Raw genomic sequence first — 22,564 nt, 5'->3', positions numbered from 1 at the left:
ACTATTTTTTTTTCCTTCCCATCGCAATCATTGCTCGTCACGGGCTATAAGAGGGGTTTCTGGCTTGGTTTCCCTCCTGAGCCCAGATCCTTGCCCAAAATCTCAGCCCATCTGACACGGTCCTAGACATGGCAAAGCTCTTGCTGGCTCCCTTTCCCAGTAAAGTTCAACTTGTTCTCTTTATTCTCAGCCCAGCATGAAGTTCTGCTATGAACCACACACAACACACTCTGATATCAAGAATCACCCTTGATTGGACCCACTCAGCTTCTCAGCTCTCTAGTTTTGACTCGTGTAGCTAAAACAAACCCCATGTGGTGGGCCACCTGCTGGCACCCAGAGGCATGTGTGTGAAGGTAACAGGTCTCAGGGCTCTGACCAAGCTGAGAATATTTTTTCAAAGGTCATATATACAGCCAGAAAGAGTCTGGGTCATATCAGTGAGGAAACTCCAGAGAAGCGGCGTTAGGTCTCTGCCATAAGGTTACACTGAAGAAACAAATAGGCAAATAACAAGGAAGTCAGAAACCAAGAATCCTGGGGACCAGTCAGGAAGGTACAAAATGACCTAAAGCAGTTTGGGCCAAAGACTATGAATGCCATCTCCCTGAGGACAGAGATTTTGTTTCTTTTGTTCCGTGCTATGATCCTGCGCTTGGAAAACTCTCCAATATTCACTGAATGAAGAAATGGATGAATCATCAGGTGTAGTGGTCTTCTTTCATACGGTGCTGGCTAATGGCATGGCAAGACTGGGAGAAGCATAGGCCTCAAAATGCAAAGAATTTGAAGCACTAGACACTAATCCCCCAAGGATCAACCCTAAATGTTCCTCTAGCCTGTACAATGAGCTGCGGGCTTGCTGTTCCAGTTCCGTGGTTTGGGGTCCCTCCCTGCTGTTTGAGCCCCTGTACTTCCCCCCATCCAAGCACTTATTACCGTGCAGTGTATTCTTCCTCTTTTCTATCTTCCCTACTGAACAGGACACACCACCTGGCACATAATAAAAACTCACGAATGTTGTTAAGTGACCCTGCCCTGAGGATTTACCCACAGAGATGAATGGGCAAAAAAAAGAGAATAATACAATTTGCTGTTTGGGGCCTTATTTCTCCTGGAAATCAGGGCAAGAATGGGGTTTCTGCTTTTACCTAAAGGTAACAGGATAAATTGAGAACCAACAGGACAATATCCAAGAGGGTTTGACTTTCTAGAGTGACCAAGATGGCAAGCGTGCTTAAAACTGAATTTAAAAACTTAAAATAATAACAAGGATAATAATGACGGACATAAAGAGAGGAGGTGGGGTTATTAATCAATGAGGAGCTGGACCTGAATCGGCAGAGTAATGTGTCCACCACGAGAGCTGACGTGACCCTCAGCTGCACAGACACACGTGCACCCAGAAGAAGGGAAAAACAGCCCTGTAGGGACAGGGCTAGTCTCTGCACTAGTCAGGCCACACCTTGAGTGTGAGTGGTGGCTGCTCTCAGCTCTGGACCCTACACCGTAAGAAGAGAATAGAAAACTCAGATGTGTTCAGTTGAAAGCATCCATAAGATAAGTGGACTCAAACTCATGGCACGAGAGGACCTGTCAAAGAAACCAACTGGCTTGGAGGTGACTGGAAGTGACATAAGAGCTGTGATCAATATCAAAAGGCCTGTTAGACTAGAAACTGAGGCTCAAGGATGTTCAGTTCCTGGATCCAAATCACAATGACTTGGTGGTAGAGCTGAGAATCAAACTCTAGTCTTACCATTCTAAATCCGAAAATCATTATGCTTGAAATGGACAGGACTTGATGTCTTAGAAAAAGCCCTTTGGGTCTCAAGTCCCCATCAATATGAGGACGAAGCTACATCACTTAAGCCAGTGGTGCTTGGCAGCTTTCGGTATTGTACATACATTAAGCAGAGGAAGGGAAATCGGAATGCCCTTAGCAACTTGGGTAAACTTTCTCACAGGGCCAGCAAGCTGACACCTACTTACAGTGACATTATGTATTTTAGCCATCCTAGTCTGAAATATGCAATAATGGAGATTGGATCATAGTCACAGTTCTCAAAGTCTGAGCAGGGTGATGGCTGGAACCTCTGTATTCATTCAGCAAATATTTTTGGGCACCTCCTCAAACCAAGCACCATGTGCAGTGCCGGGTACACAGTGGCTAACAAAATAGTAATGTAGTAGAAGAGGCAAGCATTAATCAATAAACCACAAATAAATTGTATATAATGAACAACCGTGATAAATATAATGAAGGCAAGTAACTGGATTTTATAAGAGAAAATAACAGGAGGGCGGGGGTTATTAAACAGTGTAAGCTCTGCGTTACCTCCCCCACCCCCCACCCCCTATGTTGTTCTCTCTGGGGAAAGCTGTGTTTTAGAACCAGGCTTGCCCTAAGGCCAAAATTGAGGACTTGCAAGTTCAGGCATACCTCCAGAGAACACTCTGGAGCTTCATTGAAAAAGTCCATCGTAGGTCAAACAGAGAGGACAATGAGCATTGCCATAAAGAAGAGACATTCCCTGAGAATGTGTTACCACCTGGGAATAAGAAATACAAGAGGAACCCTCTTAGCTCTGCTAAGTTAGTTGAAAGGTAAAAGGAAGCAGGAAGTAGGTAAGAAGAGATACAGCACATGAGCAGTAAGTAATCTTCAACTCATGACACCACCCACTAGTCACGGTAGTAGCAGAAATGACATGTGCCCACACAAACACTTGTACATGGATGTTCATAGAAGCTTCATTCATAATGTCCCAGCACTGGAAACAACCATAATGTTCATCAACAGGTGAATGGATAAAGAAATTGTGGTATATTTGTGAAATGGAATAGTAGTCAACAGTAAGAAGGAATGCACTACTGATGTCCACAAGGATACTGATGAATCTCACAGACAAAATGCAAAGCGAAAGAAACGAGACACAAAAGAAGAACCCACATTATATAATTCCATTTATATGAAACACTAGCCAGACAACTAATCAGCAGTGATATAAGTCAAGTCAGCATCTTCCTGGGGTGGGAGACAGGGAGGGGATACAGGAGGCAGAGATTAACTGAAAAGAGAGAGACATTAAGAGAACCGTCAGAGGAGATGGAAATGTTCTGTGTCTTCACTGGGGTGGGAGTTTCACGGGTCAGTAGCCTGTACACTAGCATGCATAAATTTTATTGGATGCAAATTACGCCTCAATGAAGTTGATTTTTTTTTTAATTTCCTCATTCTTTCAGTCCGGTGCAATATTCTTTCAGAAAATGAAACAAGTTCCTTAGAAGGAAGGAGGCCGACAAAATTATAGTGCTATATCTGAAATCACTCCACCGTCCTGGCATTTAATTAACGGGGGGTGAATGCCAACCCTCACCAGTGTCCAGTCCACTGCCTGAGACACACTGAGGACATCCTCTTCTCCCCCGACAGGTAGCAGCCAGCCTCAGCACCTACGGTGACCGTTTCTTTCAGGAGGCCTGCCAACCTGTTATTCATGTAGACCCACATTGCCAGGCCAGAATGCCCCAGGTGATCACTGAGACTAGAGGACCCCTTTGGGGAAACTGCATTATAAGGCCAAGGCCTCTGCCTGTGAAACCCTTTGCTTTAATAACATAGCAAATGTCGTGGAGGATATTGTTCACTACTTCATCCTGTCCCTAGTACAGAGAGACACGAGAGAAATTCTTCTCTGGTCTTAGTCCCAGGATTAACTGTGCTAAGTTGTTTGTCACTTATGAATACTAATGCATACTAATACGATTCCTCTTTTGGAATCATCTGCTCAGAGGTTAAATATGTGCCGCACATCTAGAAAGCGTGCAAAAATTTAAGGCACACATTTTAGCCATTAACCTCACCCAGGTTTCACATTTATTTCCCTGTCATTATTTTCCTTTTGCTCAATTACACTTTTTAATAAACTTTATTTTCTAGAGCACTTTTAGGTTCACAGCAAAACTAAGCAGAAAGTAGAGGATGCCTATACACTCCCTTCCCCGGCTCATGCACAATCTCCCCCATTATAAGCATCACTCGCCAGACTGCTACTGTTATCATCTGTGAACCTACAATGACACCAGTTGACCTCAGCATCACCCAAAATCCACAGTTTTACACTGGGGTTCACTCTTAGTGTCGTATATTGTACGAGTGTGGGTAAATGTGTAATGCCATGTATCCACCATTACAGTATCATACAGAATAGTTTCAGTGACCCGTGCTCCACTTGTGTTCAATCTTTTAATCCCTTCCCCCAGTCCCAGCCCTTAGTAACCACTGATATTTTTACTGTGCTCATAGTTTTGCCTTCTCCAGAATGTCATATGGTTGGAGTCATACAGTATGTAGCCTTTCTGATTGGCTTCTTTCACTTAGTAATAGGCATTTAAGGCCTTTTTATGGCTTGATAGCACATTTCTTTTTAGCACTGAATACTATTTCATTGCCTGGGTGTACCACAGTTTATCCATTCACCTACTGAAGGGTACCTTGGTTGCTTCCAAGTTTTGGAAATTATGAATAAAGCTGCTATCTGTGTGCAGGTCTTTTGTGGACATGAGGTTTCAACTCCTTTCGGTAAATACCAAGGAGTGCAATTGCTGGACTGTATTGTAAGAGACTATTTAGATATGTAAGAAATCTCCAAACTGTCTTCTAAAGGGACTGTACCATTTTGCATTCCCACAAGCAATAAACAAGAGTTCCTGTTGCTCTACGTCTTATCCAGCTTTTGATGTTGTCAGTCGTTTGGATTTTAGCCATTTTAATAAGTGTGTAGTGGTATCACATTGTTGTTTTAATTTGCATTTCCCTAATGACATGTGATGCTGAGCATCTTTTCATACGGTGTTTGCCATCTGTATAGCTTCTCTGGTGAGGTGTCTGTTCAGATCGCTTGCCCATTTTTTAATTGGGTTGTTTTAGTTTTAAGAGTTCTTTGTATATTTTTGGCTAACAGTCTTTTAATGATATGTCTTTTGCATATATTTTCTCCCAATCTGTGGCTTGTCTTCTCATTCTCAATTACTTTATAGAAATCTTTTTGTAGAGTATATTTTTAAAAGTCACCCTGATCCTTTGGGGGACAAATTAGTATATTGATAGTTTTTATACAGATTTAAAATATGAATAGAATAGTGAAGGTTGTACCGGGGCGATTCTTTCTTTCTCGTGTTGTCTATCTTTTGCTGCTTTGTTTTGGCTCACTTACTGACTGCAAAGGCTTCAACAAATCCCTTCCTCTTTCAGGGCCTCAGTTTCTTCTTCTGCAAGATGAAAGAGCTGAATTAGACGATGCCTGGGGTTCCTTAAATATCTCACACTATACACCCTGATGGCACAGCCAGTGGAGGGCAGAACTCCAACTCATATCATAGCAACAGAGAGGTCCATACCCTAAGCAATCTGAAAAATGGATTTAACATGCTGACATAAGGTGAGGTGCCTAGTGACTCTCTCCAATCTTCACTAACATCTCTTTGAAGAGATACACCAAAATTGGGTATTATTTGATATACTTCTTGGAGAAGGATCTGGGATAGAAATCTCTCCAGTGCTGAACTGCTGACTGATAAAGTGGAAGAAACACCAATACTCTGGGTTAAAAATGAATGTAGGGGAGATTGGAAAAATGGAAGTGAAAATGCTTTATAAATCTAAACTTGGAAATGCTTATGGAAAAAAGCAAATGAATAAGAAGAGGTATTTCAAGCCCATGGAATCTTAGCACCTCTGGGTGCTCTCATAGCCATTAGCACCACTTCAATGATGGTAAAGAGTCCTTGGAACCTCAAACTTTTTCCTATGATTCCATCCCTTACCATTATTAAACTAATAGTTTTGGGTTTCTTTTTTTTTTTTTTTTTAACAGATGAAGAAACTGAGGTTTAGAGAGATTAAATGATCCACCTAAGACTACATAAGAAGTGGCAGAAAAGAGCTGAGGATCCAAGTCTTCCACCTTCAGATCCAGGATTCTTTCCACCCCACATTCCGACCCTGCTGTGATTTGGCTCAATTTCATCACTTTCCTGGGCAAATCTCTCCCTTCCTATGTCCATTGCCATTCTTCCTCTTCAGTCCCAGCTGCTGACCAATTTTATAGGGCTTTATGGACACATTTCTGATGATGCTAAGCCAGGAGAGATGATTAATAACACAGATGTTGGGTGAAGAACTGAAAACAACCCTAACAGGTTGGAATGCAGAGCAGAAACCAATATGATGAAATGTTACGGGTTTAATATAAAAACTTGAACAAGGTATGCCCCGACGCGGCTGGGTGCTGCTTTGTGTCTCCACATTTCATGCTGGTTCCCTGCCTAGAATGCCTTCCACCCTAGCCTACGTACCCAGAATCTGCTCTTCATCCTGCAAATCCCACCTGAATTATCTTCTCCTCTTGGAAGCCTTACCTGGGACACCCAGGCAGAATTGTCAAATCTTTCTTTGGTGTCACAACTATACCTAGAACACTTTTATTGATGCATTGACCTCAGAGTACTGTGTAATTGTGTGTATATGTCTGTTTCCTCTCTGGAAGCCGAAAGTCCATCGAATCATCGCAAGAATCCTGTGCACATCGTCATTATTTGTTTACATGTCTGCAAACTCCTGGAGAGCAGGACCTGGGTCTCATTCATGCTGTATCCCCAGCCAGCACCAGACCAAAGCATATAAACTTTGATGCCAGCCAGTATGCTAGTGAACAAGACAGACAAAAGTCCTATCCCTGCAGTCTTATATTGTGGTAGAGGGAAGTCGGTAACACACATCAAGTCAAAGCAAAAGAAGAGAAACATTTCAGATAGTGGCAAGTGCTATGAAAAAATAAACAGGATTATTAGAAAGGGACCAATGGAGGGCTATCTTAGTCAGGTCAAGACAGGGCTTTGACATTTGAGCTAAGGCTTGAATGATGCATAGGAACGAGCCGTGGGAAGACCTGGGGAAAGACCACTGCGGTCAGGAGAGCAGCGGGGTCAAATCAATCACTGAGCCACGAAGAGGCAGAGCACAGTCAAGGGGCAGAATCAAGCTACGTATGAAGTTTAGAATCATCCTTCAACCCACCATGGGGGCAGGCGTGGAGGACTAGCATTAGAAGGGCAGGACGACCATGTCTTGAATGCCTTCCAGATCCCTGGAACTCTACATACATGATCTCATATCATCCACACAACCAGAGAGTAGGAAACTGAGGCCCAGAGGGGAGGTGTGGCAGAAGTCAGATCTGGCTTGACCCCTGCCCTGGCTTTTCCCATCACACCACCCTGTCACCCTGCACCAGCTGCCTCCTGATACGGTAGAAAAAATGAGAGAAGAGACAACTCAGGTTTATGCCGGGTAAAAAGCAGTCAGTACCACAGAGGTGTGCAGACCAAAAGCTGTCTGCTTTTGGTATTTCAGGACATGAACGAGCAGAGCCCGTCTCTCCTGCCCCTGCCCCTCTGTCATGGCCGCGGCATACCACCGGCACCCAGACAAGTCCTTCAAATACATTTTCTGAGTGTTGTGGTAAAGCTTCAGTTTGAAAAGAAACCTGGCTGTGAGAGCTGAGCTGCAGATGATTCCCTGAGCTCTCTCCCCCTAATGATGGTGCACGCAGACAGCCAGAGAAACAAAGGCTCGGGCCTTCTGTTGATCCAATGTCGTCTCATCTGAAGTCTAGGTATTTATTTCAATGCAGGACTTGGTTCCTTTAAAGGAAAAAAATCAAAGAGTCCCTGAAGAGATTCTCCTGCTAAGATTTCAATCTCCATTTCCTCCAAAATGGATGTCAAAGGCAGAAACCCCGGGATCCTTGTGACAGTCCACTTTGGGTTTCTAATTTGACAAGGAAACCATAATCTGGTGGTCTAAGCCCTGACAAAGAATGCAAGAAAAAAAAATGAAAATCAAATTGAGGAATCGATCAAAAAACAAAAATGAGGCCTGAGCACAATGACATTCAGAGAAATAAAATCTCCTGAGGTTCTGGCTAATACGAGCAGCTGGTGAAGACCACCAAAGACAAGAGAGTGAGAAAGGGCTTCCAGCGAGAGAAAGCAGAGTGGCTTCCGAGGGACAATGGGGCAGAAATTAGCATTCCAATGAGGCAGCACAAAGGGACCCTGGCCAAGCCCGGGAAGGAGGCCCCTCTCGTCCTGGACCCGTCTTTAGGGTCCATTTGGATCTCTCGGCAGCCTCCCCGCAAAATAGGCTGGCTTCCTACATGTTACCTTCTTGTGTATTTTGTAATAGAAGTGTGTTTGGGGAGCTTCATTTAGCTAAAAATAAATCGCTTCTCTGCTTGATGTTTGGGCAGAATATGGCCCAGACATCCAAACACACACTTGTTGTCAGAACTTTGCTGTCTCCATTTCCCTTTCTTTTAATAAAAGTTTGGATTGCACTGAGCGTTCTTCCACTCTTAAGCTCCAAACATTTCAAACAGCACAAAAGATAGGACAAGATGAAGGGAAAAGTATCCACAAATAGACAGCTAGACAACTAGTTAGCAGCTGTCTGCTTTTCTTCAGGGGTTTAAAAAAATTTTTTTTCTGCAGGGGGGAAGAAGTTTATTTTTCATTCTTGAAGGAGGCTGACTACAGTCTCTCTCTCTCTCTCTCCCTCTTTCTCGCATTGGCCCTTTTCCAAGCCTGTTTAGTGTTAGAAGGAGAAAAACACTTACCATGCCATGTGTAACCCTGACCTTTAGAACTCATTGTCCTTCTGCGGCAACGTGTGGAGGGCTTCGGCGTTTAAGTGGAATTGCTCATTCCCCATCTTTTATAGTCCAGTGTTTGCAATTTAATGAGGTTTTGGTGTTGCATCAAGTAAGGGCATTTCTTTAACAAAAGGAACCCCGAAGGCTGGGTTTTGATTTAAAGACCTGCCCTGGCTTCGTGGAGCTGCTTTAAACCTATTTCGGACCCAGATCAAGTGAGGTTTAATTTGAACTTACTCCTCTTCCCCGCTGACAGTCCTGGCAAGGGCCTGATTCCTTAATTCCTGATTTTAATTGCAGCTGCACTGCAAGCGTCTGCCCTCTTTTCTCTCCCCTCACTGCCTGAGCACACCTTAACGCGTGAGATGAGGGTCCGGCAGCAGGAGGACACGCATCTGGAGCGTAGCTGAGAACACCTCCTCCCTCGGGGCTGGTCCAGACCCATTCTCAGCGCTGCAGGTGATGCTGCAGGAGGGGAAGAGAGTCCACGAGAGCTTCTCTGCCAGGGTTCCTTCAGGGCTGGAAAGGCGCACCTTTGCTCACACCTCGCTCTGCAACACTGCACTGGCATCGCCTCCTGCCTGGCAAACACTGCCACGGGGCCCTGTAACTCACCTGGCCAGACCAGATTCATCCCCTACCCCTCATTCTCATGAGCGGCAATGTCATCCTTGTCTAGGAAGGGTTGTCGGCCCAGAGGGTCTGTCGACTACCTCTCCAGTGTACCCACGCCCTCTTTCCCAGCCTCGGATGGTGCCCAGGTGTAGGCCTTCTTCATTCCTAACTGATGTTACAGCCTGAAGTCTCATTTCCCTCTAATTCATCCTCCATGCTATAGCACGAAAGTGTGTTGGGTTTTTTAATTATTATTATTATTATTACTATTCTGATCACCTTCATCACCATCCCCCAGTGATTCTCACCTGCCTCAGCATAAAGTCCTGAGCTGGTCTGGGCTCTAGGGCCCCTCACCATCTCACCTCTGTCCACCTCCACAGCCTCTTCTCCCATCACTTACCCCCAAGCTCAACACCAGTCACATCACCTACGAACTCTCAGGTGTCCATGACTTTCTTCAAGCTGACCTCTCCGCCCAGTGTCCTTGCCCCACCCCAACCTGGCCAGCATCTCTGCCCACTACATGAAAGCTTTCCCTGACCCTGGTTTTGGTTAAGGGTCGCCCGTCTCCTGTCCCACAGCACTGCTGTCGGCCACTCGGTGGCACTAAGACTCATGCCCCCTTCCTCATCCTTCTGCATCCTAGCCAGACAGGGAACAACTCACTTACCTCTCTCCCCTCAGCCTAGCCCAGGACGAGCCATCAATAAATAAAAACTGATGGGTGGATTAACTAACTCATTAAACATCTAAGAAACAAGTCAGAGGATTCTGCGGTCCTGGCAGCCACGGTAGGAAAAGAGGCCAAGAGGTCTTTCATGAAATCTCCCCTAGGTCAGCTTGTCTGTCTAGGGCTGACTTTCCATAGGATGGAGGGATGGCATGTAAGACACTGGGTGGGGAAAACATCTTGTCCCAGCCCTGTAGGCACCTCCTGGGCAGAGATACCTCAGTGCCACGGTGAGCCCTTCACATCCTGGAGCGGCAGCCTGCGGGTGCAGAACACGACATGGCCTGAGGTCCACAGGTGTGGATCCTCTGCCACTGACGTGCTGTGGACTCTGCGCCTCCATCTGTGAAGTAGGATAATACCGCCCATCCTACCTGCGTCATAATCTGGGCATGAGGATAACATCACATGCAAGAGCACTCTGCCAACCAAGGGTGACAAGCTAGCGTCCTTACTTGACGTTTTCAAGGGTCTACCGTCAGGTCAGCTCAGCAATTGTGCCTAAATTCTTTAAAAGTCTAACCCCTAGAAATGTTCTCCCATTAAAAGCTTGAACATATATTTACAAGCAAGTAGGATATAAGGCACACCTATGTGGCACAAAATAATATTTTGGAGGCGCAATCAGTGTGTTTTTCCTTCATGACTGATTTTCTTCACTGATCCTCCAAGGACGTCTGCCTCCTCATGTGTGAGTCACCTAATGCTTGGAGGTAAGGGGGACACCAAGGAACCAGAAAACCAAGAGGGCCTATTCTTAGATATTGAGTTCAACACCACTGGTCCAGATGTAAGATGGAAGGACCTAGAGCATACTCTCAGAGTGGGTTCTTCTTGCCACTAGACTGGACTAAAGACTCGGGTGGAGAAAGGAAAAGAGGAGGGACCCCATGGACAGAAACAGAGTGAGATGGAATGACCCCTGGCATCTGCCTGAGCAGGTGCCATCCATCACCATGTCAACCTGGGAGCGGAGTCGAAACCTGGCTCCCTCACTGTCATCTGCTGATGACAACCAATCAATAGCAACCCTCACATCACCCAGGAGAGGGGGTGTTCATCTCACCTCTGTCGCAAGAGTTTGCCCAGTTCCTCATCCAACCCACTCCATGTCAAAAATGGTCCAGGGCACTTGAAGGGCCCCCTCTACACGCAAACACACAAATACACACACACACACACATAACACACACACACACACACACACCACACACCTGCACTAAGCAGAAAATACTGCCCTGCAGACACGGGTGTTGGGATTGGGGGTGGGGGTTATCACCCTTCTTGTCCAAGGTAAGACTAGATGGAACCAGCATAAGGTCTCCCACCAAGCTAGCAATGGGACACACACATACACACACGCACACACACACACACACACACACACACACACACCTCTATCTGCTCCCCTTACATGTGTATAAAGTACCCCTTAGACCTCACACAGAGCTTCAGAAACTAAACAGATAAATCAAAGGCAAATTTCCAGGGAGAAAAACACTCAGCCTCTTAACAAATACAATAGAATATTTACTCTGAAGAGTTGACTTCGAATAATATCAAGGTCTTACCTAAAGTAGTTACTATAATACAATTTCTCTCTGTGTGCATCATCCTTACTCGTCAAGTGTCTGGCACATTTTGCTCATATCAAGGAGCGCTCCTGGAGCCAGACGATGCCGGCTACAGAAGGGTTAAACACTGATACCCACTGAGTTGGTAGGGGAGGGAGGGATGTTGGATGGTGTTACACAGTCTCTGAGCATCCATGTTTCTGCCCAAGAAGGGATCTGTTTTTTTTTTTTTTTTTTTTTTTGCGGTATGCGGGCCTCTCACTGTTGCGGCCTCCCCCGTTGCGGAGCACAGGCTCCGGACGCGCAGGCTCCGGACGCGCAGGCTCAGCGGCCATGGCCCACGGGCCCAGCCGCTCCGCGGCATATGGGACCCTCCCAGACCGGGGCACGAACCCGTATCCCCTGCATCGGCAGGCGGACTCTCAACCACTTGCGCCACCAGGGAGGCCCAGGGATCTGTTTTTTATTTATTCATACTCCGATCTTTCTGGCAAGAAGCAAGCAGGATTAAACCCCTCTGCCATCTCTGTAGCAAGGGCTGAGCGCAGTAATGGCTGAGCGAAGCCTGGAGCCTAAAGATGAGGAAAAGGCAGAGGGGGCAGAATCCTGCAAATAAATGAACAGCCCAAGTCCTAAGGGAGGAGCGAAAAAGCGGGCTCGCAGCCACGCATGTTGGAGAATACAAACGTCACTCGTTCATTTGACCATAAATTTTTAGGCACCCTTATGCTCCGGGTATACTGCATTGTGGGAACGGAAGTCACACCATCAACAGAGCTGCTGCCCTCGTGGAGGTTACTATCGACTACAAGAGAAACAATCACGGAGGCAATAACAATACTGTGGAAGGGAAAAGCTATGGTAGGGAAAGCAGGCTTCCCTGGAGGGTCCCTGTCACGGAAATACCCTGGAGAGGGACAGGAAAGTCACTGTTGGATTACTTTTAAGCTGAGGCCTAAAGGATGAGTAAGAGTTTTCCAGGTAAAGAGGAGGTAATGAGTGAATCAAGCAGTTGGAACGATCAGAGTTCTGACACTACAGGACCAAGAGGAAAAGCAAACCCATGGATGTATTCTGTGTGGCCCACAGTTTTGTGGATTTGACCTTGTTGGTGTTATTGCTGTTTTGTTCATTACTGTCCAACAATGAAGGTTTCACATGAAAATTCAGATTTCTGATTTCTCTTGAAATTCCCTCATAGTGATGATCAGCTGGAATTGAGTAGTGATTGGCCCCGATTTGCCCCAGTGCCCACCACTCATTCTTGTGCCCCTAGCAGTGAGGCTTAGGTCAGTTGCCATTCATCATGGAGCTTGTGATGCTGTCTTTCTAATAGGAGAGTTCAAGAAAAAGCAAAATGTTTCTTACATCCGTGTTTCCACCAAAATGGACAAGGTAGGATAGAGCAAGGAAACGGTGTATCACCCGGCTCTCTGCCCTCATTAGTATGGTTGGCCCAGCCCGGTTCACATTTGAATACTGAGACCCTGGTCTAGGTCTACATGAGGGTAGGAACCATGTCTTCTTCACCTCTGTGGATTCAGTACCACACACAGTGCCTGGCACTCAGTAGAGGAGAAATAAATGTTGTTTGAATGAATTAAAAATGTGTACAATGGCTACAATGCAAGAAAGAGCATATATTTTTTCAGGGAGTTGGGGGAAAAATCAGGATGAATGTAAAGGAGAAGCCTGACAGAGGGTGGAGAGGTGGGCAGAGGCCGTCACAGGAAGGTCTGGCCAGAACTTTCTAGAGTTTAGTCTTTATCCTAAGGGCAACGGGAACTTTGTGAAGAATTTTAAGCAGAGGAGTGGACTTGACTAGCTTGGTAGTAGGAAAGATCTCTCAGCAGCATCACAAAAGAGGGGTCGGAAGAGAACATGTTAGTCTGGTCTAAGGAGACATCACAATGGTCAAGGTGGTCAACGATGAAGGCCTGAATGAACAGTGATGGGGGGATGGTGGTAAAGAGTTTTTAGGTGACAGAATCACCGGGATTGGGTTAACAGTTTGAGGATAGAGAGAGGAGGGAAAGGGTCTGACTTAGGTCTTGGGGGTGGAACCATCCAGTACGGGAAACAAACAGGGCTCCCACGAATCCACTGAATCAGAATTAGTCCATATTCCCTGGTCTCTTCTTTTATTTTTCAATCTCTTGCCTTTCTAGAGGTTCAGCTACTGTTTCAGTGAGGCCTTGCCAGATAAAATACAGAACGCCCAGTTAAACTTGAATTTCAGAAAAACAATAATTTCTTTCATCTAAGTATGTCCCATGAAACAACTGGGCATCCTGTATTTTTATTTGCTAAATCTGATGACCCTAGTTTCAGCCCACATCTTCACCCAGGGATCCCGGCTGTGACCCTCCCCATGTCCCGGAGTGGGAATTTGTGGAAGCGTTATTTCCCTGCAGGGCAGGAGTCTGCAAACGCTGTTCTAGAGTCCTCCTCTCTTGGCAAATAAATGGGGTCATTTTTCTGTAATGTATTCCTGTGGCTCATCAAGTTTTGACATAAAGAAATTACCACCATCCTCCACCAGAGTCATATCTGAAAGAACCCAGGGATTAGCCATAAAGCAGAGCTAATGAAACAAGATCACAGACACAAAGAGAGGCGGGAGAAGAGGAAGGGCAAATATGAGAAGAGGGAGAGGGGCAGGACAAAGGAAAGCACCTCCATCATGGCTTAGACCCGAGACTCCAAGTCCTCGAGGAGTCTTAACCACGTACACACATGGGCGATGGAATTACTATTATATTCCTCAATATTCATAGTTTTCCCAATTTTCAAAAGTGCTACATTGACTATGTGCTACTTTTGAATCAGATTTTTTTTTTTTCGCTACGCGGGCCCCACACCGTTGTGGCCTCTCCCGCTGCAGAGCACAGGCTCCGGACGTGCAGGCTCAGCGGCCATGGCTCACAGGCCCAGCCACTCCGCAGCATGTGGGATCTTCACGGACCGGGACACGAACCCATGTCCCCTGAATCGGCAGGCGGACTCTCAACCACTGCGCCACCAGGGAAGCCCCTGAATCAGATTTTTAAAACTCAGTGAACGTCATTTTTAAATGGAAAAGTAGGCAGGCTATTTGAAATTTTTGCCACGAAAGTTTTAGGATTTATCCTCAGGCCTTTGATAGCAGTTAGCGCCCTTTGAGTTCATGGGGCGGATGCATTTGTAGCAAAATCGGTGGAAGAGACAAGGCTGTCTGATGACTCTGCATAAACGGTCATAAGCCAGAAGCACCTGAATTTAGGAGTGCCACTTACGGATGAAGAAGCTACTGGTCCAAAAATGTCTAAAATGTTAGAAGAACCCTATCTACATGCCATATCGTTTTAGCAGAACCTTTACAATCTGATGCCATCGTGCACCCAAAGTGTCGACCCAGAAAGGAAAAAGACAAAATGATACGTTTTCTTTGGTACAATGCCAATTTGCATATTTTTTTAACCCACATGTGAATTCCACTTGGTGCAAACTCTTCTCTCTAGGCAGGAGGGGGAAGAGGTAATCATGACAAATTATCCTTTTTCCAAGTTATCATCATCTTGCTCTGTCTCTGTCAAATTGTTCCTCCAACACAGCAGCCTGCAAGCCCAGCTCACCCTCCCCCCTCGCGTGCTATTTATACCTTTTGGATCAAACCAGCACTTTTGCATATCTCAGCCATTTCAGGGGCTGAGATGAACTGCACTGCTTTCAGTCTTTTCCATCAGAGCTGCTCGTGGTCACGTCCCTGAATATCTTTAAGGACAATGCATTCCACAATCACTTCAATCTAAATCTGTCCATAATTATGATAGAAGGGGATAGGCTAAGTTTCACCCAAGAAGGAAGGGTTCATTTTTCAAGCCCACATGTTGCTTCCACAGTATCTATCTGTAAGCAGTAACACAACCTTGACCTGCAAACCTGCAAAGAGGTGGGTGTGAGCTTCTTTTTTTTTCAATTCCCCCAAGGAAACGAATCCCTGTTTCTCCTAAGAAAAAACGGTCCCTTTTCTTCTTAAGCCATTTTCTTTCACAGCTGTTTGTTAGGTCTTGGTTTCTTTTGTTCCAGGGGGGACTCATGGAAAAGAAACACAGTATCCAAGGTGGTGGAGGACTAAAGAGAGGGGTAAAGGACTGGAAGAAAAGCAAACGGAAGAGTGTTGCAAAGAAGAGAGAGAGGAGATGGATGGGAAGTAGGAAGTTAAAGAGATGATGATGCTTTGTCTTGGAACAATCAGCTCAGCAGGACATTGCAGCCGGTTCTTTCCAACTACTTTTTTCTGGATGCAAAGTAAGCGGGCGGCTGCAGAATTTTTAAGCCTCCCCGTGATGATTGACAAGCTTCCCTTAGCACAGTCTCATTTCTTACACTGAGACTCCCCCCTTTCTTTAGTCAGCATCCCAGGAGTTTATGTCCAAGGTATTTAATATTATGAGATGTGGTTATATTCAAAAACAAATTATTGATGCTACAAAACCAGGAGGCTTAAACATGAAAACAATACTTTTGTAAAACTTAGAGTAAAGGATGAGGAGCAGAAGGAGGGGAGAAAAAATTTTTAACTCTAAGTCCACTTTTTCCAACCCACTAGGAGTCCACACATTTGGAAAATTCAAGGAAGCTTATGGTGTTTACGGGAAGCTTGTTGGACACTAGACAGTAAATTAGGCTGTGTTTCACCCATCTTCCCACTCAGGTTTAGGAAAATCTATAGGAAGGAGCTTCACGCTGGCCAGAGTTTCCCTTAACCCTCAAACAAGAAATGCAGTGAGTAGACAGCCTGGACCTCCATGACCTCAAAGGAAAAATTAGCTTTTCCACTTAATTTCTACCTGATGTGGGAGAGCGAAAAGAATACAAGATGTGGAATCAGGGGACCTGGATCAAGTCCTGCCCATTTAGGGATATGGATTAAGTCTCAGTTTTCTTGCCCTTAAAATCAGAATAATAACTAAAAATCTATAAGCATTATTAAGTGGATGGATTTACATATGGATGTAAAACATACCAGGTAAATGGGAAAGCTCTCGGTGTGTTGGTTATGGCCACCTTGTGTCCTGGCTCAAGGGGAGGGTGAGCCCCCATATCATCCTCACTGTTTGACTGTGGCATTTGCTTCCAAAAAAATCAGCCTCAGGATTTCAGGGTTCTCCTTGCATGGCCCTGTAATCAACCTTTCTCTGCTCCAAAAAAAAAAAAAAACACTGCCTCAGAGATTTCTGTTTACCCTCTGAGTGTATTCAAACTCTTTAAAAGGGCAAAGTGAAAGTTAAAGAGATGACTTTTCCCTCCATGATTAAAATATGTCTCTAGGCCAAAAAACTCACAACTAAAATGAACTTTGAAGTGTTTCCTGCAGGTTTCTTATAATGGGAACATGGTGGTTTAAGAAGCAGAAAGGAAAACAGGACAGAAACAAATTAACGTGCCCTAATAATAAGAGAAAACTTATAAACCCTTTTCCATGTTAGGAAGTAACTCACTTAACCCTCACTCTAGCCCTATGAGGTATGTACCATTAAAACCCCACTGTACAGATGAGGAAACTGAGGCCCAAGGCATGTGAATGACATACATCCAGAGTCTCATAGCTAGTAAATGACAGTGTGGCGGAATTCTGGTTAATTTGAGCATGCAGTCTAGAATCAATGGGGGTAGAGTGTTGGCAATGCAGGTGACAGACACGTCTTTCAGTGTTTCTACTTTGCCTTCAGGATAAAGTTCAAGCCCTTTAGCAATACCCATGAGGCCCTCCATGGGCTGGCCTTGGACGATGCCGCCACTTTCATATCCATCCTGCCATATCCTCACATACTCCAGCCATACTCACATCTCTGCAGCTCCTTTAGGTGTCATGCCTTGCTCTTCACTCTTTCTTTTTTTGTTTTCACTGGAGTGTAGTTGCTTTACAATGTTGTGTTAGTTTCTTGCTGTACAGCAAAGTGAATCAGTTATACGTACACATATATCCCCTCTTTTTTAGACTTCCTTCTCATTGTCACCACAGAGCGTTGAATAGAGTTCCCTGTGCTATACAGCAGGCTCTCATTAGTTATATATATATATATATATTTTTTTTTTTGCGGTACGTGGGCCTCTCACTGTTGTGGCCTCTCCCGTTGCAGAGCACAGGCTCCGGACGCGCAGGCTCAGCGGCCATGGCTCACGGGCCCAGCCGCTCTGTGGCGTGCGGGATCTTCCCGGACCGGGGCATGAACCTGCGTCCCCTACATTGGCAGGCGGACTCTCAACCACTGTGCCACCAGGGAAGCCCTTAGTTATCTATTTTAAACATAGTAGTGTATATATGTCAATCCCAATCTCCTAATTCACTCCGTTCCCCCCTTGGTGTCCATAAGTTTTTTCTCTACATTTGTGTCTCTATTTCTGCTTTGCAAATAAGTTCATCCGTACCATTTTTCTAGATTCCACATATAAGCGATATTTTACAATATTCGGTTTTCTCTTTCTGACTTACTTCACTCTGTATGACAGTCTCTAGGTCCATCCATGTCTCGGCAGATGGCACTATTTCATTCCTTTTTATGGCTGAGTAATATTCCATTGTATATATGTACCACATCTTCTTTATCCATCCCTCTGTTGACAGACATTTAGGTTGCTTCCATCCTGGCTAGTATAACTTTTCACTCTTTCTTAATCCACATATATACTTTCCATAACCACTCCTTGTCTACGCACTGCAGCTTTTACTCATCTGGGAAACCTCAACTCAACCCAACCCAGTTAGTTCCGTCTACCCCTCCTTCCCATCCTTCTTGCCCCTCACAGTATGCCTAATGCACATCCACTGTATCTACTGATAACAAATAAAACACAGCACCAAGTTCCTTGACTGTTACCACAACTAGACCCTGACTTCCTTGAAGAGAGACAACATCTTCTAACGGAATATGTCTACAAGGTATTAGCTGCCAATTAACATTGTGGACTGAATGAACGACCAGGAACAGAAAAGTGCAGAAAAAAAATAATCATCATGATAATGCTTATACACCACAGTAGTGGCTATCTTCAGCATTTTAAAAACATGTTCACAAATTTTCTTGTTTCACCCTCAGAGGGTTTTATAAAGTCAAATGCTTTGCCATAAAAATACAGATTTGCAAATTATTTTCCCACCCCCAAACGAAAAAAGATCTACATAATTTCTGTGTCAATTTGTACAAACTCCCTACTTTAAAACCTCCGTGTTTTCCTTACCTCTCCTTTCCTCCTCTTATCCATAATAAGCTTCATTTGGGCCACATTTTTACTCGTTTATAAGTTTCTCTGATGGCCTAGAGTTCATATCTTCCATTTAGGGGCCTTTGTTCTTCTTCCCCTTTCTTTCTAATAAAATTCCACAAGCTCTCTCTTTGTGACAATAACTAGCCACTCTTTTTTCTTTTTGCCTCATAATTAGTCCTCTGGCTCTAAAGCCTTTTGCTATGGGGCATGAAGAAGCCAGGAACTTTCTGTCTTTCACCAGCAGTCTGAAATGCATAATATTCTGGTAACTATCTCTTTTGTTCCTATTCTGTTCTTTTCTGCACCCTCTCACAGTTTAGCCTCCTTAGCTTCTATTCACTGATTTTTCAGACGGTTCTCTGAGGATCAGTGGGAACGCCTGAGAACCCCAGCAGGGGGCACAGAGGGGGCAGCAGGCAGGGCGCCCCCTCCCCCAACCTCCAAGCAAAACCACTGCATCTGGCACTTATTGGGCTTCGGCTAAACCACCACGTGAAGAAAGGATTCTGAGTCTGAAGCTTCAGGCAGTATGAAAATCACTGCTCCACCCGCTGGACTGTGTTGGAGACTTCCTCTGCTTTTACTTTTTATAATACAACACTTGCCTCTGTTTTCTTTTTGGGCTCTAGTCTTTTTTTTTTTTTTTTTTTTTTTTTTTTTTTGCTGTACGCGGGCCTCTCACTGCTGTGGCCTCTCCCGTTGCGGAGCACAGGCTCCGGACACACAGGCTCCGCGGCCATGGCTCGCAGGCCCAGCCGCTCCGCGGCATGTGGGATCTTCTGGGATCGGGGCACGAACCCGTGTCCCCTGCATCGGCAGGCGGACTCTCAACCACTGCGCCACCAGGGAAGCCCGGCTCTAGTCTTCTTTTCCTCAGCATTCCCAACGTACATGCAGTCCCTAACCTTTGGAGTTGGCCTGGACTCCACCCTTTTTCTCATCCTAAATTACCCAGAATTCTTGGTTCTACCTCAGAAAAGATCCTTACATCTGGCTCCTCTTCAATATTCCCCTTGCCTTGTTTTGGCTTAGAGCTCATCATCTCTCAAGAAAGCTCTTATACCTTACACTCTTCCACTGGGTCTCTCTCCTTCTCTCTCTCTCAAGAATAACCTTCCTGGACTTCCCTGGTGGTGCAGTGGTTAAGAATCCACCTGCCAATGCAGGGGACATGGATTCGAGCCCTGGTCTGGGAAGATCTCTCATGCTGCCGAGCGACTAAGCCTGTGCGCCACAACTACTGAGCCCGCAGGCCACAACTACTGAAGCCCACACAGCTAAAGCCCGTGCTCCACAACAAGAGAAGCCACCGCAATAAGAAGCCTGTGCCCCGCTAAGAAGAGCAGCCCCCGCTCGCCGCAACTAGAGAAAGCCCGCACACAGCAACGAAGACCCAACACAGCCAAAAATTTAAAAATAAATAAATTTATACCCAAAAAAACAAAAAAAAAGAATAACCTTCCTAACACACAAGTGTCCCCAAGGTACTCTGTCCCCTGCATCTCCAGTTCCTCACTCCCATGCATGCTATCTCTATCAACCCAAATCAACCCAAATGCAGAACTGAACCCTCTTCGAGGTCCTTCCAATGACAACCAATGAGCAAGGTCACCTTGACTTAAGTTTTGTGGAGAAGATGGAGGAGGAGACTGACAATTTCCTCCCCATGCAAAGCACGTAAGAATTCAGATTAAATTCATGTCTCTCTGGACCAGGCCACCCCTAGGGCTTTCTCTCCCTGAACTTTCCCCTGAGCAGTGCCTAATGTCTCTGGCTTCTCCCCCCTGTAACCACAGATACACCTCTAAAATTCTCATTCGTCCTACAGGTGTAGAGCTTAAGCATGAGACCCCATGGGACCAGAAAGATCCAACTAGACTCCCAATTCTTCCCCTTGCTCTGTGACCTTAGATAAGTTACTTTATCTCTCAGAGCCTCATTTTTTTTTTTACATCTGTGAAATGGGATGATAATATTTCTCTCGACAAGGTTTATATAAGGATTAGGGATAATCCATGTAAATCACAGAACACATAATAGCCACCTAATAAATGGAACTAAAAATAATTTGGTGTTATTGCTGCTCCTGCTACCACATCTCCATCACGTTTGCTCTAAGGAAACAAGTTCCTCAGCCATGAATCTTGTTCTATGACCGTGGAGGTTACTGTGCTATATAGGTTGTCACTGTTACCTGACTGAGCCCTAAGAAAAGGTCTTCTCTCTCTGGATGTAACATCAAGATATAGAAATGGCTGTAGCTATTCTCCTGAAAGGTGTGTGGTAGAAGGTGTCCCCTCTGTGACAGGGAAGAGACAGCTAGGAAGGGAGAGAGCCCTTAGGGAGCCTCAAGCTAGTAATACGGAACTGAAAGTTCTCGATTCACAACATCCTACCTTTACTTCGACCACACAAGGTCAGCACAACTAACACCTGCATTATTCAAGGGTCAACTTACTGTTTCAGCCTAGGTATCCTTGGACATCATCGAAGATGGAGTCCAAGAAGGTGGCACTGCTCTTCAGACTGGTGCCAGGAGAGCTTCAGCCTCTTTAATAACAGCTGAGTCCTCAGTGTGCTTTAACTAGCATTGCTTTTACTTGTCTGGGACCAGTTCCCTCTCCATGCCCTTCGGTGACTGCTCCGAACCTCACCACTCACTTCAGGTCCCCCATGTCTTCCCTGTATCCCTCTCCCTTAGATGATCTCACAGAAAATTATTTCATAGACAGAATAGGTGACGCAGCCTGGATTCCCTTATCCCCCGCCCTCTATACCAACCACCATCCTATACCATGTTATCCTGGCCTTCTGCCTCCAATATCCAAGGAAGAAATGTTCCTCCTTCTGCTCTAAGCACAGTCCTCTTTATTGTTCTTGTCTTATCCTTTCCCATCAATTGTCCTTTAAATTTGGATGATCCAAATCCTCCCTCTCTACTGAATCCTTCCCCCACCACTGAGAAACATGAACAAATGTCTCCTAACCTTAATGTCCTCTCCCATTTCTATATCCTTATCTAGTAGCTACTCCCCTCATTTCCCTCTTTTCAAAGCCAAGTATCTAGAAAGTTGTCCACTTTCAGTGTATTTGGACTCCATCATTCACTTCTCAATTCAACCCCCTAAATGCTCTCACCAAGAATACCTGTGAGCTCCACAGCATACAACCCAGTGAATATGCTTTAATCTTCACCCCGTGACCCCTCACCTCTTGCCCCAGCACTATCACTAGCTCAATTATCTATTTATTTTACTTTTATAGTAAATTACTAATAATAGTAGCCAACTACAGAGCAGGAATTATAGTTGAAATTTCTCTAGATCTTAAACATATAAATAAACAAGTAATCTATTCTACTCAGACAAGAGTAGTTTTTCTTGTATTCACCTATCAAAGATACCAGATCTGAAATCTGTAAAAGCCATCAAGACTCACTATAACCACTGTCAGAAGGATAGTTTTACAAAGGTTACACTGACATTTGAAATATATCCAAATTGTGTTATTAATTTAAAAAATAGCAATAATAGTATTCATGATGCACTTTAGAGTTTATAAAACACTTGTGTTTTACTCATGATGATACTGAGTCTCAGAGAGGTTAAGTAATTTGCCTAATGCTCCACAGTCCAATAAGCCAGGGATGCTGAGGTTAGATTTGGGTAAACTAG

Source organism: Mesoplodon densirostris, chromosome 6 (assembly GCF_025265405.1).
Source record: "Mesoplodon densirostris isolate mMesDen1 chromosome 6, mMesDen1 primary haplotype, whole genome shotgun sequence".
Lineage (NCBI taxonomy): Eukaryota > Metazoa > Chordata > Mammalia > Artiodactyla > Ziphiidae > Mesoplodon > Mesoplodon densirostris.
Note: the sequence above shows the minus strand (reverse complement) of the source record.